The 17,961-nt window shown below is 33.6% G+C and overlaps 1 protein-coding gene across 1 annotated transcript in view; it reads left to right on the top strand.

Annotated features, from left to right (window-relative positions):
• The first annotated feature begins 5,168 nt into the window (after window positions 1-5,168).
• The window catches only part of LOC124355391 (lachesin-like), a 66,423-nt gene continuing 53,630 nt past the window's right edge, over window positions 5,169-17,961 (top strand). Inside the window, exon 1 of the mRNA XM_046806517.1 lies at window positions 5,169-5,343. The gene's annotated coding sequence lies outside the window, so the exon portion shown is untranslated. The remainder of the gene's footprint in view (window positions 5,344-17,961) is intronic.

Genomic DNA, 17,961 nt, shown 5'->3' on the forward strand with positions numbered 1-17,961 from the left:
AGTATGCAACCGTACCCTGTGCTAGTGTGATATGTGATTGTGATCCTCGTACTTGTGATTTGTGCTCAGGACTAGCATCATGTGCAGTGACAACGCCTGACTGGACTCTAAGCAGCTTTTGGGTATGTTTGAACCCTTTTTCTTCGTTTCTTAACTTCTTTCTGTTCGTTATTTTTGTATGAACTACGTCTCCCACCTGACTAAGAGGATAGTTTCCAATCCTCAAAACGTTGTGTTATACCTTTTATAACCGATAACAATGGCGAATGTCTGAAATCCTCTTATCCTTTCATAATATTTTTAATTTATTGAGAGCTTCAAAATTATGTCACACACGGATGTGATTATAATCATAATGATTTTATGTACAAATAAAACACAGCGTACATGTTAATTCTGTGTGTCTATGTGATCTAAGAGATCAGTCTCCCCTTAAATAAAAAAATGTTTGTAAATTTATATTTCCATTAATACCAATTTAATAGACTTATAAAGCCCAAGGTTGCCAGGCTATAGAATGGCTAATAATATCAAATGAGTTGTTCTCACCGACATTTGCACGTACTATAAGAGTTATTGGTGTAGGTCAACTCCCGCAAGGCTGATATACTGCTGACCAAGCCCTCTGCTCTGTCTGATAATAATTCACTTCTCAATACGGCTCTAGGGCTGGACAGTTAAATGTATCTCGTTTCTCGTATTACTGTAAATATCAGTTTATTTCCAATAGTTATTGCATATTAATTTAATAGCATATTCTGATAATGATAATTGTCTATTTTAATGATTGTTATTTTTAAATGTGACATAATAAAAACGTTTTTGGATATCACAGCTACCAAATTTTCTAAATAATCTTATAATTATTTGATTGAAAACCTCAATTATTGTTAAGCTAAATTAAAGCCATTTTAGACTAATTTTCATTTGTAGAATGCAGTTCTGGATAGAAAGTTAGGCTTTCTTGTGACGCCATGTTTAATTCAAACAAGAAGTTTTGAACCTGACAACATGGTTCAGAGTGGATTTCAGTTACAGTTTAAATACAAACTGCATACCACCTGATTCGTAACTGCCGCTAGAATATAGGTCACATGAAAATCAGATCCGTAGTTATCTAATCTCTGAAAGCTCGCGGTCTAAATTTGTTGTGACGTTTATTAGTTGTTATCTCGAGGCATGTGAGCGCAGAAAGATAAGAGACCTTATCTAGTTTATGTTTTTGCTTCTTCTTTTACATCCTATACTATTGTATTCATAATTTTATCTACATTAAGACTCGGCTATTGGGTTTTTCACAAAACAAATATTGTAAATCTCATTAATTTATATTCCTTTAATTTTCCTCGTAGATTTATGGGTGATCTCATTTTCAGGATCATATTAATAAAAAACCATACGATTTTTAGTTTTTTTTTGTAAAGTTTATATTTTTACAATTATTTAAGAGATGAAGTAAAAAATATTGACTTTTCATGAGCAATAAAAATATTGAAAAGACCAACAAAGTGATTGTATTCTTAATAATATCTTTAAGATGAGACATCTGCATTAACTATGAACTCTTAATTATGTAAAAATGCGTGCGGTTTAACATTGTTCTTATGGCGCTAAAATTGAGTATTTGCACATTGTAAATTAATCAGCTCTTAAAATTAATCCTATTATTATTACCACAATTAATATTAACTATGTGACTAAGATGGTTTTTTTATTATGATTGACAAATTAATATAATAGATCTATAAAACATTATTTTCAAAATGTTTTTGATCAAGACCTACAAGTATGTTAGATTGTAATTCATAATTTTTAGTGGAAATTCTTGAATTGTTGAAATTTCTTGTATGTTTTTAAAAACTACGATCTTGAAGAGCAGTATAAGCGGAGGATGGGAGTAAACTACTGGAAAGGAGTATGAGCATGAGCATATATGAGAAAAGGCATTGTCATTGCATAAAAGTGACATTCCATAGATCTTTTATAGAATCTACCAACTATATACTTACTATACAAGATGGTAACTATAATAATTTTCAAATATGTGAGGTCACTATCAATGATAACATCTATCCGCACAAGAGAGTTAGAGAATAGAGAGGACCATCATCAATTGGATCCATCCACACACAAGAGTTAGCGTGTAGAGAGGACCAGCGTCGATAGGATTACTCTGTGTACCAGGGTTAGCGAGTAGAGAGGACTATCATCGATAACATCCATCCACACAAGAGAGTTACCGAATAGAGAGGACCGTCATCAATTGGATACAACCACACTCAAGAGTTAGCGTGTAGAGAGGACCAGCGTCGATAGGATTACTCTGTGTACCAGAGTTAGCGAGTAGAGAGGACTATCATCGATAACATCCGTCCACACAAGAGAGTTACCGAATAGAGAGGACCGTCATCAATTGGATACAACCACACTCAAGAGTTAGCGAGTAGAGAGGACCAGCGTCGATAGGATTACTCTGTGTACCAGAGTTAGCGAGTAGAGAGGACTATCATCGATAACATCCATCCACACAAGAGAGTTACCGAATAGAGAGGACCGTCATCAATTGGATCCATCCACACACAAGAGTTAGCGTGTAGAGAGGACCAGCGTCGATAGGATTACTCTGTGTACCAGGGTTAGCGAGTAGAGAGGACTATCATCGATAACATCCGTCCACACAAGAGAGTTACCGAATAGAGAGGACCGTCATCAATTGGATACAACCACACACAAGAGTTAGCGAGTAGAGAGGACCAGCGTCGATAGCATTCTTGGTGGTAATGACGAATTTGGACTAACCTACCACTACACCAGTTCTTGTTGGTCACGATGGATTTGGATAAAATTATTAAATGTTTTTACACTTATTTTTGTTGTTTAATGTTAATGTTCCTAATTTAATGTATTTTCCAGAAAATTTTTAATTTACTTATATATATATATGTATAAGTAAATTAAAGATTTGCTGAAAAATACATTAAATTTTATATATATATATATATATATATATATATATATATATATATATATATATACATGAAATACATCAAATGTTGAACGAGTATTTTAAGAAGCCTCTGACAAACCCATTATTTATTCCATTTGTATTATTAAACAATAGGTAATAGAGGTTAGGTTAAAAAGCTAACATCTTATGAATGTAATTAACATTTCATTGAGGCAAACAAAGTTTTGTTTGTACTTTTACGCACAGTGATTCTAGCGATATCACGGTTGCATTTTAACTGTTCGCGAATTCTTGTCGCTACGTTCCTTTGGAGGACCGAGAGTAGTAAAAGCTTTTAATTGTACACCACATTTTTTTACTACTTTTTACGGTAAGGGATCTCCAGGTTTGACTTGAGCAGGTGCAGGTAACAGCCAATTACGAAGGGCTTCTTATCTGCCCTTAGTGTAATTTAACGGAGTTATTTGTTAACCGACACACAATAAGTAAACACACTATGTATTATTGATTGACTTAAGGAATCTTATATTCCAATCCTTATCATTTTCAAATTACAAGTTTTTATTTAATTTTTTGATTTGTTTTTCAACACTAACTTAATACAAAATGTGTGTGATAATTGAGCCATAAAATATGGACTAGTGAAATGATTCTTAATGTAAAAACTTGCTTAGATTACAGTTGTTTTGTAAAATTCTTTGTCTTACTCATCTTTTTTTATGAAATTCGGCTGCACCAAAAAGCGCATTAGTGTTTAAAGAAACAGTTTCTGGGCGCTCCTTCATATATGAACACCTGGGAAGCTTTCATCTTTTATAAGTTTTATACAGCAGAGTTCTGGTCTTTGGCAGTTCGCTGTCTCTTTAAACTTCCGCACTGCAGAAGTTTTTGGAATTATTGAACTGCCACCGGCCTGAAAACCTAAACCTCTAAGTATTCAAACTTTCTAGAATCCCCTAATCATAAGTACTCCAGCTTCTAAAATAACGTAGTCTGTAGGGTTTCCACCTTTCGATAATCCTTGGCCTATGGGGACTTCCCGCGTGAGTCTTTTTGCCTTTGTAATGTTTTAGTCTGTAAAAAGTTCTGGAATCTGAAAAACCGAAGGCACCATCCGGCCTCTAAAACTATCGGTCAAATAGAAATATCCAGCAAGGAATTTAGGCTAACAAGGACTCTGGGATTCAAAAAGAGCTCGGCCACAGAGATCCCAATTTCCGTAAGATTTGAGGTAGGGATGGGTTCCGGCCTCTGAATACTCAATGGTTCTGAAAGCTCTCACAACGTTATTCTGTGAAATCTGGAAGATACCTCTAGAATCTTCAGCTTCAAGAAGTTTACTATCTCTGTGAGGATTCAGTGACAAGCAGTTTCAGCTCTTAAAGTTCCTAGCGTGTGGAAAATTCACGACAATGTAACTTAAAGTTTTAAATTACGAACAATTTTAATTCAAAAATATATTTATGTGAAATAAAAGCAAGCTAAAAATATAATAAACCTATTGTAAAGTTACGCATTTTCTAATTAAACAAATTGATAATGTTAAAAGCGTTCCATTGTGTTCTGGTTTTTCCAAATTAACGTTTCTTTCATATAATTGTATTTGTCCTCTAAAATCCGTTGCAATTTCATTCAAAAACTTTTACCGATTTCAATCGGCTCTACTCTCTGAAAGAACAAAATATAAATCGTTAACCGACGTTGAATTCGATTAGAAGAGTTAGAATTATCAGTGATAAGGCAGATGTAGATTTAATTAGTAGCATTAGTCCCACCGGTATAACAGATGCCATAGGCAGGGGGTGCCTCCAGTGACGAGCAGGCGTCGCGACGCCGCGGGTCGCCGCCCACACGCCCGTGTCACACAAGCCATAAATACCGGTTATCACTTGAGCCGGCCGGAAACAAAGAAACGTCATCGATTTAACGCGCCCTCGGCTAACAATAGCGGCTAATCAATCCCGTCCTCTGCCGAGCCTCCCCATGTATTCGGCGGTTAGCGATGAATAATGCGTAATTAATGCCATTCAGACGAACCGCTGTCTATTTGTGAGTCGCTTGTTTACATTGTATAATTGCGTGATAATAGATGATAAGTTATGAGTATGGAATGGTAATGAGGGCGGCCGGGCGGAAGGGTGTCGGGGGAGGTGGTGCTGTGGGGAGGGGAGAGAGGTGGTGCTGTGGGGAGGGGAGGAGGTGGCGCACCGCGGCAGTCCAGTCGTGACCGCGGGTGTGACAGGTTGTGATTGCGAGTGCGTGCGCGCTCTCATCAGGTCTTATGTAGAAAGCGTGAGTGGGTGGTTCTGTGATCTTCGCCTCCCGCAGTTGGATAAATCATGCGACTTGCCGTGCGGATACACACTATAATATAGGTTTGCAAACTTTTGCATATTTAATTACTCATAGTCATTATTATTTATAAAAAAATAAAGCCTGTTATTAAATAAAAAAAACAATATAAACTACGTCATCTTTTTTTAATCGACGAGAACGTGAAATATTTTTGAGATACTCTTATTGTTTATAACAACAAAGTTACACATAGCTTACATAAAGATTTATACATTAATTTATTTATTTATAAATATTGTCATTGCTTCTCATTACGTGCGCCATTGGATAAACCCAACTTTACTGCACTGCCCGCATTGGCAAGGTCGGATCTAATGGTGGTTTCTACAAGGGATTGGAATGGATTCCAATCATTGGATGCGGTAGCGCTGACATTCTGAGCTCTTACTGGAGGATAATCAACGTAATGACAAATCGTTACCTACCTCTCGTACTTCTTTACCAACGCAACGGCGTCTTTTCCTACTATTGTATTGTTAAACTAGTTTGTATATTTAAAAAAAATTATATTAACCAATTTAATTCGAAAATTTTGAATAACAACTTGGCTTGTAGTTCTCTTAAATCCTAAAATAAGGTGGTGTAATCCAGTAAAAAGTAATGGTCTGAATAAAAGTAATTTTTTTACATATTAGTAGGCTATTGTCTTGTAAGTGCTGTAAATATTTTAGATATGAGGGAATATTGCTTTAAATCAAACAGATTAGACTTTTTATGACTTTATAAAACTGATTACATAACAATATATAAGTTTTCTTCTATAATAAATATATCGATAATGTACAAGATAGGTAATTTCTTTACTATAACTGGCAGTAATGTATGTTTCTCGTTAAAAAGAAACCATCACCGACGATATTTTTGTATTTAATTAAAGCTTTTTATAAAATTTTTACTATTTTGAGAAAAATGTAGCTTTTAACTGAATAAAATAAATCTTATATACCAGAAATATCTGTTTAAACATTTAGTGAATACTTTTATAATTATTAATTCTGTACGGTAAACTTTGTTATGAAAACAGTATATACTTCTCATCCTATGATATATTAATTTAGAGTTTAATTCTCGGTTTATTGATAATTATTACAAAATAACTTGATGAGGGTAGGCAAAGTAGTCTTATACAATATGCTGAGTACATGTATATTTTATATTATACATTTCCTAAATGCGTTTATCCAAAAGTATCATTTTCTTGTTGTATTTTTTAATAAATGTTCAGACACGACGATAATTAAAGCACTTTGTTTTTCTTTCTCTTAATTAAACCATAACTAAATTCAATATTTCCTCTTGTTTTTATTCCTTGCCTCTTTCACCCGTTGCATCCTATACTCTCATAATTGTAAACAATAATATTTGTTTCAAACACTAATTTTATTTTTATTTTTTGTAAATATTGTATTTGTTTGGTCTTTAATAACCAATTTATGACTAATATATTTGAAATATTGTGACTAGCAAATATATTGTTTAATAACATTAATAATAGTAAAAGGGAAATTCTATGTAACTGCTACTCTACTACATAAGCTAAACAAAATAATAAATTAAGATTATTATCAAAAAGATACATGATAAAGTCTGACTGAATTATGTTATGTTGCTCATATTCTAAATCTTATATTTTAGACTAGCTTTTTTACGCGTATTCCTATAAAATATATACTGTTGATCTAAATGACTAATTTATTGAATATCTGTTCATACTGAGTATAATAATTATAAAGTCCAGTTAGAAAAAATCATGTTCGTGAACTATTCTGACATTAATTTTTAAGCGGGCTACTTAATGTTGCAGCTAAAAAGAAAACGACCAAAAAATGTTTAATAATTACTAGTTTGTTGTAAGTACTGTAAGAACTTAAAAATGTGTGTAAACAGTTAGTATTCACCACTTGAAAGGAATTCGATTTGAACAATTTTAGATGCGACTCATCATAGTTATTTATGCTTTTCAATATGCAGCTATGTTCTTCAGATGGAGCTCGTATACCCCTGATGTCCAGTTTATCTCTGCCATGAATTTACCTTTAAAACTCGCCAAGCCTGTAAGACAGTCTCTGTACCTGCATATAACGCTGACGCCCAGTTTACATCTGTCGTGAATAACCTTAAAACTCACCAACTCCGTGAAACAGACACTGTACCTGCATGTAACGATGATACCCAGTTTACCTCTGTCGAGAATAACCTTAAAACTCACAAATTCCGTGAGACAGACACTGTACTTGCATGTAACGATAACACCCAGTTTACCTCTGTCGAGAATAACCTTAAAACTCACCAACTCTGTGAGACAGACACTGTACCTGCATGTAACGATGATACCCAGTTTACCTCTGTCGTGAATAACCTTAAACTCACAAATTCCGTGAGACAGACACTGTACTTGCATGCAACGTTGATGCCCAGTTTACCTCTGTCGTGAATAAAATTAAAACTCGCCAAGCCTGACACAGTACGTGCGTTTAATGGTGATGTCCAAATTACCTTTGCCATTATTAACCTTAAAACTCGCCAGTCCGTGAGACAGACACTGTACCTGCATGTAACGATGATACCCAGTTTACCTCTGTCGTGAATAAAATTAAAACTCGCCAAGCCTGACACAGTACGTGCGTTTAACGCTGATGTCCAGTTTACCTCTGCCGTTAATAACCTTAAAACTCGCCAGTCCGTGAGACAGAAACCGTACTTGCGTTTGACGCTGATGTCGAGTTTACCTCTGCCATGAATAATTTTAAAACTCGCCAGTCTTTGAGACTGATACTGTACCCGCGTTTAACGCTGATTTGCATTTTACCTTTGCCATATTGCCATAAACCCTTAAAGCTGGCCAATTCTGTGGGACTGACACTATACCTGCGTTTATTATACGATTTCAGAACTGCGTTTTAGACGATTTGTATAATTGTCTAGATGGAGTTTTTTGAGGACAGTTTTCTTCCATTTCAAAAATGACAGCAGTCATTATAATTTTAAAGAAAACCCGCGAAATCTCTCGACTCCTAAAATATTTTCTAAACTATACAATGCTATTTTTAATCAATAATAATCAATATATATATATATATATATATATATATATATATAAATTGATATATTATTGATTAAAAATAAGACGCTACATCTTCCCCTTTTCTTACATCTTCTCATTTGCAAGGCTTCATGGAAGATGATTTGACTGCCTCGAACTTGATGGAGATTTGTTATGAGGTACGTTACCAGTTCTGGAGTACCTCAGTGCTCAAAATTTTGCCCTATTTTATTCATTATACGTATGAATGCAACTTATTTGATTTGTATTATGTTTATGCAGATATGATCGTAAAAACAGACTATATAATCCTGCGATTTCTCACTATTTCCTGTAGAATGGTAGTAGTTAGAGCACTCAAAAATATAAATACTCGTAAATGTAATATTTTATAAGAATGCTTCTATATTAAATCACGTTTGTTGATATTGAATTCCTTTACATGCAAACAATGTAATACAGCATAGTGTCTGTACAAGACTTAGTTAACTGCCCGTCTGGTTACTAAGGCAACATTCGATGTGAATGTGAACCCTAATACATATAATCGAACATTTTTTTCTAATTGGTACATGTTAAGAAAAAGATTAAAGATAATTCTCTTATCGTTATGTGAAACTTGTTTATACAGTTAATTGTTACATATTAGCATAATTTTAATCAGCAATACAAAAGAAATACATTTTAAAATAAAACTACTGTCGTTGTTTTATAATATTTGATGGCATAATAAGTTAGTGCTGCACTATCGCAAACCTAGTGGCTCAGTGACTTATGAATAAAATAAATAACTTTTCGTTAAATGTTTTTGTTCCTACTCAAAATAATCAGTCAGATGATATGTAGGCTTGAATATACACAAATTCCAATCCGCTTATTTTGTGCATATTCCATTTTTTTAATGCGATTCCCTTAACAAAATCTATTATTTTGTTGTAACGGTATACTCGTATACAGCGCATACATTTAACGGAAAATTATTATTATTATGTTGTATTAAATGACCAAATTTGTTGTTTCTACATATTTTCTTGATTACAACAGTTCTGTAAAAAGTACTTCTGTACATCTCAAAATATTAATGAATATGAGATTTTTAGAATAAAATCCTAAAATTTATGTAGTGAATTCAAATTAGTCTTCTCGTTGGATGGTTACGGAAAAGACAAACAGACTACGTCGGAACATACCATATTGTTTATTAAGACAACATGTACTCATTTATTCCTGTACAGAGAATAAGCGGCAGCCATTTTGAATATGGTTGTTGTAGTTACGTTTTCCTGCTGTTGACGAATTTCTCGTACAAACAATGTTCATTTGACGTATACTGTAATAATTCATCAAATTAAAAATATTCTCCTATCTTTTCGACATAACGTTTCCTTAACATATACATCAGAACGCATAAATTGTTACAAAACTCGTGAGAAAATATGTTTTAATTTATTTTTCATTAAGAGAACTAAATTTTCAGGTTTTTATCGCTTCCAATTAAATCTCGAATATGTTTTTTTAATTACAACAATACCCATAAGTTGTATCTTTGAAGTTATACACGATGTAGTTCCGACGCCCTTTAGAATAATTTTACATGGAATAATCATATATGTAACTTGACATACGGCTAATTTGAGATAGTTTTATTACCTTTTTATTAACCTATTACCTATATCTTTCATATCACTGTAATTATCTCACTTTTAGCAAGGTCTTAACATTTTCTCATTTTTCTCTACTAAGAATGTCAAATAAATATTCCGCTTTAATTTTCTCTTTGAGATAAAACAGGAAATAGTGATTTTGTTTTATTTTTACTGAAAATGGAATCATTCAGTTTAATATCTTGTATTATGGTTAATTCTGTACAAAATTATGTCATTTAATTTAAGCATGATTACATTTCTATTGGGGCACATCATACAACCAACATATTATCCCATAGAACGTTTTAATCTGAAAAATCAAATTTTAGCCAGAATATTTAAAAACTAATAACTTAAATGGTCACTATCGAATATTTTTTTCCTTTCTTCTTTCTTGGGTCTTGCTTGATTTAATAAAAGAACTGAAACATACAATTCTGAGAAAATATTTAGATTGGTGGTGTTACTTTCATAACGTAATGTAATTTTATCATGAAATGTACTATTTATTATTGTTATTTGGTGTAGTTTGATATATAAATACTCTTGTATTGAAATGACAGAATTTGACCTGTTCAACTTTTCATTCAGCATACGCCTGGATAATAAAGGTAATTAAATTTTAATACTTTTTGCGCTAATTATATTTATTGATTTCGAAATTTTGACATAACTTCTGAGAAGTGAAGCATGTACCGAATTTGTATTTTCTCCCTGCGTACAACAAAAAATTACTAAATAAATCTACTAAACGAAGTATTTATTGTTAGTATCAGCGTTTTAAATGAATGGGCTAAACTGGATTACTATTGCTGTGTAAAACATACGAATTAAACATAATAACAGAAGAATTTTCTACTTGAGGTGAACGCGACCTGAGAAATACTGCGGTAGTCCGGCAGACTGCAGGTTAATGTACACATATTGACCTCCTGCACAGCTCTTGTGCTGCACAATTTCTTCAAGGGAGCAAAGGGCAGCTGATATCTTACGTTCATGTACGCATTGACCTCCTGCACAGCTCTTGTGCTGCACAATTTCTTCAAGGGAGCAAAGGCAACTCATGTCTTACGATGATGTACACAATTGACCTCCTGCACAGCTCTTGTGCTGCACAATTTTCTTCAAGGGAGCTAAGGGCAGCTGATGTCTTACGTTGATGTACACATTGGCCTCCTGCACAGCTCTTGTGCTGCACAATTTCTTCAAGGGAGCTAAGGGCAGCTGATGTCTTACGTTGATGTACACATTGACCTCCTGCACAGCTCTTGTGCTGCACAATTTCTTCAAGGAAGCTAAGGGCAGCTGATGTCTTACGTTGATGTACACATTGACCTCCTGCACAGCTCTTGTGCTGCACAATTTCTTCAAGGGAGCTAAGGGCAGCTGATGTCTTACGTTGATGTACACATTGACCTCCTGCACAGCTCTTGTGCTGCACAATTTCTTCAAGGAAGCTAAGGGCAGCTGATGTCTTACGTTGATGTACACATTGACCTCCTGCACAGCTCTTGTGCTGCACAATTTCTTCAACGGAGCTAAGGGCAGCTGATGTCTTACGTTGATGTACACATTGACCTCCTGCACAGCTCTTGTGCTGCACAATTTCTTCAAGGGAGCTAGGAGCTAAGGGCAGCTGATGTCTTACGATGATGTACACATTGACCTCCTGCACAGCTCTTGTGCTGCACAATTTCTTCAAGGAAGCTAAGGGCAGCTGATGTCTTACGTTGATGTACACATTGACCTCCTGCACAGCTCTTGTGCTGCATAATTTCTTCAACGGAGCTAAGGGCAGCTGATGTCTTGCGCCACTTCGTCATTTGGGTATAATTACTACTATATTCGCCATCATTTAGAAAAGCCAAATTGTCGCAAATTTTAACGGGGTGAAGCGAATAAGAATTTTATGAAATATCCTTGTTATCTACTATGTATGTGAAGATTCTTTTAAATCACTGAAGGCTATCTATGCATTTACTTAGTTATAACACAATGTTATAAAGAAGTTTGAAAAATACTTATGTATATTGTATGAAAGTCAAATATAATGTAAAATATCTATTTAAGTGCAATGTACTACAAAAGTTAATTAATATGCAATTTAATTTGCATATTGCGGAAAATGAAATGCTGTATTAATTTACATAATTACATTTTGTATTACGCACTTAATATAATAGCACGAGAGGTATGATCAAAATGTTTATGTTGTAGCTAATTACTGAATAATGCGTTATTAATTATCATAATATTGTGTAAACTATAAGTTATAGTTTAGCGAAACACATGTTTAAATACATAAACCGTTGTTCATTACTCTAATAACGTATATAGCACATTTGTTTGTTTTATTTTAAAGTTGTGATTTAATAAAACTAATCAGCATTAATAATTATAGCTATGGTGTTCCACAGAGTTACTTTAACTGATATATTTTTCATGTAACAATTATTAGAATATTGCAACAAGTGAAAAGTTCTGATTAATATACACATCACATGTTTTTGAGTCACGAATTAAATGAGATACTTATTTAAAAATATATAGTCAGGGTGAGTTAGTAAGGTACGATAACCACATAAACGGCACTTTGTAGCCTAGAATGTAAATGCTATTTTCCATTTTTAATTTTTAATCTTATTTTATATGCTAACAAAACTGGAAGTTTATGATTTAAATCGCAACATTTTGAATATAAATGTACGGCAATGGATTTAATACTTAATTAAAATAACAGTTTTCGTGAAATTATATTTAATGTTTGAAAATGGCATACTAAAACATTGCAAAAGTAAGGTTTAACAACAACATGAGCTTAAAATGAAAGAATTAAATTCTCATTCAGCAAATACTTTCCTTTCAAACTATACGGTACCTATAAGAACATGCGGAATATAATATACAACTAATTAGAAACATCTTGTGTGTACTACTACAACCATAATCAACATGCTACGAAAGATATGTACACAATTGTAACTGACAAGACATTATGGAGCAGTTAGGGTAACATAAGCATCTCATGTGATTAACTAAATAAGATGTAAATTGCATGGAACGATGCAAAAAAGCAGAACATGCACCGTGGCAAGAGGTTGACATGAATCCATTGCGAGACATGCGATTCCAAGTCGGTGACATTCTGCGAGACAGTTATTGCATATCCTGCACTCGGTCGATTCACGTCACTGTACGTTGATCTGGTTGGCTGAAAATTGCATAGAACTTGGCAATGAAGCAGAAACATGTACCGTGGCAAGAGGTTGGACATGAATCCATTCCGAGACATGCGATTGCAAGACGGTGACATTCTGCGAGACAGTTATTGCATATCCTGCACTCGGTCGATTCACGTCACTGTACGTTGATCTGGTTGGCTGAAAATTGCATAGAACTTGGCAATGAAGCAGAAACATGTACCGTGGCAAGAGGTTGGCATGAATCCATTCCGAGACATGCGATTGCAAGACGGTGACATTCTGCGAGACAGTTATTGCATATCCTGCACTCGGTCGATTCACGTCACTGTACGTTGATCTGGTTGGCTGAAAATTGCATAGAACTTGGCAATGAAGCAGAAACATGTACCGTGGCAAGAGGTTGGCATGAATCCATTCCGAGACATGCGATTGCAAGACGGTGACATTCTGCGAGACAGTGATTGCATATCCTGCACTCGGTCGATTCACGTCACTTTACGTTGATCTGGTTGGCTGAAAATTGCATAGAACTTGGCAATGAAGCAGAAACATGTACCGTGGGAAGAGGTTGGCATGAATCCATTCCGAGACATGCGATTGCAAGACGGTGACTCTGTGAGACAGTGATTGCATATCCTGTACTCGTTCGCTACATGCCACTATACGTTGATCTAGGTGGCATACGACATTCAGGACTAAATAGTGGATATAATAATTAATCTATAAAAAATTCAAGTAGGATTGGAAATTAGTATTTTTCTGATTGGTTATTGTAATTTTCACTATAGACATTTTCAAGAAACCACAATATACAATAATTTTGTGATAATAGAATATTAAATATATAGTGACACATAGTACTAGCAATGTTTTTTAATAAAAACAAACACTTTAGTTATTTTAGGAAAATTAATAAGAATATGTGGGTTAAATAAATATTCAAACGTTAGTTTGTTATTAAGGACAAATACTATTAATAATTACAAATACTAAGGACACTATTTATTCAAGCTTCACTAAAATATAACTTTCGAAAGCAGGAAAACAAGAAAAAGTCTGAAGAACTATAAGAAACACGAAAGGTGAAATTACACTGATTTTAGGTCGTTGTGATTGATTTTCCATTCGAGTCTTTTCGGCTTGGGTCTTGGAAGCATTATGGGTAATAGAATGCATTTACTTAATTATTTACACCTTCTAAGCAATTTACGTGCTATTCAGATAATTAATAAGTAAAGAACAGCCGATACTTAAAGAATTTTACTGTTAAACCAAATTAGCATCATATCATTTTTGAAATGAAAATCGAACGTTATAAGTAAAAAGTCTTATGAGTAAGCAAAATTTTTCATCAGATATGATTGAGTAAGGAAATTGTGCACAGGATAAGATGTAATTCTATAATTAAGAACTGTGCTACAAATGAGATTTAATTCAACAATTAATTATAAGTAGTACGATATTCTGGACTAGATAAGATGAGGTTAAATAATAATGAATAAAAAAAAACTTTTACACCGGGTAAGAGGAAATTTAATATTATGGGTAAGGCAAGTTTGTCCCAGATGAAACTATTGTTGTAAGAATGCACGGTACGTCGCACCTTAAAGCTTCCCACACTCAGCAGAAATTGGCCGTGCATCTGTCTTCTGTTTAATGGAAAATCTTGTTTAAATTTAAAACACATTTCTCATACAACATTTAATTATCTAATGGAAATTAAATTATTATTAATATATTATATTTTACTTTTTTATTAAATATATTATTGTCTAGATACACTTAAAACATGTAACATTCGCTTTGCTAAAAATAATTTACTTAAAACATGTAACATTCGCTTTGCTAAAAATAATTTACTGTGATATTCTTTACAACATCAATATATTTGGTCTTTTTTCTCACATTATATACGTTTATAACATAAAATAATCTTCTACAGTAGATTTATATTTGGAGCGGGTCTCAGTTTTTTTTTCATATCCTTTGGTTCTTGATTACCATTTTAAATTTTAATTTTAATTTTAATTAAAAAATGGGCTTTAATTTTATCCCAATGTTTCTCTTCACTGTGAGGGAACACGAATTAACTTTTAAATGCAACTGCTAGGCTTTTCCCCATTTTCCGGGTTTCCTTTTCACCACATTTATGATAAATAGTTTTCCTCTGATAAAGTCTATTAAGCTTGGGAAAAATGTATGTTAGCTTTTATGGAGTTAAAAATTAATCCCCCAATTACTATCATATGTTTCGTGGAAATTATATATATTAAGTGAATATAATATTGTTTAATGTTTATCAAAAATACTTGTTTAGACATGTTTTAGTAGGTAGTAGGTACAAATTAATGCTCAGGTTTCAGTAGCTGTACAACTCTGTATAAGGACGGCAGTGAAATTTAAAAATTGAGGAAACATTTTGGATCTTTGAAAAGTATATGAAATAGTCTGAGGTGTTGCCTATCGTTTAATTATCTGTACACATAATGTATTTTTAAAGTATTAATTATAAAACCAAGATTCATATCTTAATTTAACTGAAATGTGGAAGAAACGATGTTTTGAAGCCGTTTTCCTACCAAATTATCTAAATTACTCCAACTGCTTTTATCACAAAGGTGTACATTTATTTACAATTAATTTTTATATAATAGTAGTAACATTAAGTTTTCTTATTTATTTTATCCTGGACTCCGACCTATCTTAATAAATTAATCTTGTATGCAGTATTCTAAAAATATTGATTTTGCATTTTAATTTAATTTTCTTATAGTAACTGTTTTGTGGGTTGTTAGTTATAATGACAGTCATTCTAAAACCGTTGAGAATGTAATATTATATTGTAATGCGTCTTAAAACAATCATATCTATGTGAAGTACAACCATGTAAATTACATATTTAAGATATTTTAAAAAGAACGTTTAAGAAAAAACATAAACTCAGATCGGTGATATAACAAAAACTAGCAAAATGATTTAGTTGTTTTTCGACAAATATCATTAGCTAATGTTGTTATACAATATGTTGTATCATATCTTATAAAGTAGGCATTGGTTGGATTCGTGCCATTAAATATGCATGAAAATACAAACGGTTAAAGTTTATTTGATAATTTTTCTCCCACCACAACTAATGAATATAAGCACGTTATAAGATATAGGTCTCGTCTTTTGGGCCAAAAACAAGACACGTGGTAATTGATTATATAATATTGTATAGTAAACCTCACGCAACTTGGGTTCCTCTATTAAGAATTATTGTCTTATAAGCTATATGTCTTGTGTTGTGGGCCACACACACGACTGATTATGTAATATTGTATAGTAAACCTCACGCAACTTGGGTTCCTCCATTAAGAATTATTGTCTTATAAGCTATATGTCTTGTGTTGTGGGCCACACACGCCACCTGCTAACTGATTATGTAATATTGTATAGTAAACATCACGCAACTTGGATTCCTTTATTAAGTATTATTCTCTTATAAGCTATATGTCTTGTGTTGTGGGCCACACACGACACCTGCTAACTGATTATGTAATATTGTATAGTAAACCTCACACAACTTGGGTTCCTCTATTAAGAACTATTGTCTTATAAGCTATATGTCTTGTGTTGTGGGCCACACAAGACTGATTATGTAATATTGTATAGTAGTAAACCTCACGCAACTTGGGTTCCTCCATTAAGAATTATTGTCTTATAAGCTATATGTCTTGTGTTGTGGGCCACACACGACACCTGCTAACTGACTATGTAATATTGTATAGTAGACCTCACGCAACTTGGGTTCCTCTATTAAGAACTATTGTCTTATAAGCTATATGCCTTGTGTTATGGGCCACACACGACACATGCTGACTGATTATACAATATTGTACAGTAAACCTCACGCAACTTGTGTTCCTCTATTAAGAATTATTCTCTTATAAGCTATATGTCTTGTGTTGTGGGCCACACACGACACCTGCTGACTGATTATGCAATATTGTATAGTAAACCTCACGCAACTTGGGTTCCTCTATTAAGAACTATTGTCTTATAAGCTATATGTCTTGTGTTGTGGGCCACACACGACTGATTATGTAATATTGTATAGTATACCTCACGCAACTTGGGTTCCTCCATTAAGAATTATTGTCTTATAAGCTATATGTCTTGTGTTGTGGGCCACACACGACACCTGCTAACTGATTATGTAATATTGTATAGTAGACCTCACGAATCTTAGGTTCCTCTATTAAGAATTATTCTCTTATAAGCTATATGCCTTGTGTTATGGGCCACACACGACACATGCTGACTGATTGTACAATATTGTATAGTAAACATCACGCAAGTTGGATTCCTTTATTAAGAATTATTCTCTTATAAGCTATATGTCTTGTGTTGTGGGCCACACACGACACCTGCTAACTGATTATGCAATATTGTATAGCAAACCTCACGAATCTTGGGTTCTTCCATTAAGAAATTCCCTCTCCTGCGCATTTTGAGGCAAACAGACCAAATTGCAAGAGACAAATAAACAAGTATGAAACAATATTAACACTTTCCATGGAGTAGAGTAATGTGACTACAAGTTGTAACTTGTCTAACCGACCATATTCAAATAATAAATTAACACTACTATGATAACAGCTGTAAAACGCCAAGTAGAAGTATTCAGATCCAAAAGTTTTACTGGGAACACTCTGAAAGGTAATCCAGTGAGAGAAGATTCCAACTTTCTAAATCCGTTTTTCG

This window comes from Homalodisca vitripennis, chromosome 2, assembly GCF_021130785.1.
Source record: "Homalodisca vitripennis isolate AUS2020 chromosome 2, UT_GWSS_2.1, whole genome shotgun sequence".
NCBI classification, from domain to species: Eukaryota; Metazoa; Arthropoda; class Insecta; order Hemiptera; family Cicadellidae; genus Homalodisca; species Homalodisca vitripennis.